This window comes from Oncorhynchus clarkii, chromosome 7 (genome assembly GCF_045791955.1).
Source record: "Oncorhynchus clarkii lewisi isolate Uvic-CL-2024 chromosome 7, UVic_Ocla_1.0, whole genome shotgun sequence".
NCBI lineage: Eukaryota > Metazoa > Chordata > Actinopteri > Salmoniformes > Salmonidae > Oncorhynchus > Oncorhynchus clarkii.
The window spans coordinates 70,123,840-70,125,368 of NC_092153.1; positions in this window are offsets into that span (position 1 = coordinate 70,123,840).

Below are 1,529 nucleotides of genomic sequence, written 5' to 3' on the forward strand. Positions count from 1 at the left end.
GGAACCATTACAGGAATAAAGGGGCCATAATTTCACTTTCAATATGACTCTGTTTTAGACAGGAGAGAACGACTGCCCCATCTCATTAAGGATCTCAAGTTGAAGGCCGACCAAAATACTGAAGGTGGTTGTATCCAGAAAGCAGGATACTCCATTATAGTCAATAGGAAAATGGCAATCTTTGTGGTCAATATTTGTTTCAGAAGACAATAAAGGTTACAATACTTGTGAATATTTTGGGTAAGTCTCTTGGAGCTTTACACTGCTGGATTGTACAATATTTACACATGATTATAAAAAAAATTATTCAAGGTCTGTCAAGTCTAGCCATAGAATGCCGATGCCAATTGAAGTCAAAACTGTAAATAGGCCACTCAGGAACATTCAATGTTGTCTTGGTAAGCAAGTCCAGGCTACATTGGGCCTTGTGAACTCAGTTGTCTACAATAATCATTAGACGTACGCGTCAGAGTTATCATACCCCGTGTCGGGGTTTGTACAGAGTTGGTTAAATCCGCTCTTTTGCGCCCCCCTTACATGGCTAATAATCTCCAAGCTGCTCAGCTGTGGTAACATAGTGTTAAAGTATATGCTCCACGTTCTGTCCCTAACTATCGAAAGTACGGAATGAGTTTCGGGAGATATCCTGTATGCAACACCTTGTATATTTGGTTTAGAGAACAATGGCTGTGAATTCAAACAACAGGAGGGGATGTCGAGCCATTCTGTCTACAACCGGGGTGGGGGGCACCGGGCTCTGCTTAGAGATATCAATGTTTAACCCCGGGTGGTCGGCAGATATCTCGACATGCCTTATGCATGATAGTGCACACCTTGGTTTCAAACTATTCTCTACAGATAGAATGGGGCTACATGCTTGGGCCCCTGTTGAACACACACACAAACCCTTTGTTTTTGAAACGCACACACACACACACTCCTGCTGCTCCGTCACACGCACACTCATGCACGCACCCTGATTTTCCATGTCTTTTTCTTTGTGACAGACCGGGGTGATGTCTGGAAAGGACATTTTCCTATCATTAAAGGGTGAGATACATTTTTAAAACCAGTGATTTAATTCAAAATATTTAGTACCTACATTTTAACACATGTTATAATTCCAAAATGTTTACTATTTCTTACAGATAAAGGGTCCGGTTAGCCCTGACCATTATCCGTTTCGAATTCACCAACTCAAAGACGCTTGCCCGCTCCATCATAACTCTGTAAGTTTTCCCTCCCTGTTTAGATCAAACGTCCTGCCTGTAAATCCTGGATATGCCCACATCATTAATTAATAAGATGTGTAGAAAACTGTTTAGCCATAGTTAAAGGCCTTTCATAAAGAGGCTGTCATGATTGCATGTGTCACATGTTTAACACGTATTGCTTGTTACAGAATAGTACTGTTGTACATTTAATATCCCCTAGCAGATTTCGTCGCATTTGCACAAATTCTGTCATGTTACTGTGGTCTTTTTAAATGTCAATAAATATGTATGTAAAGTGTACATGTTTGTTTCACT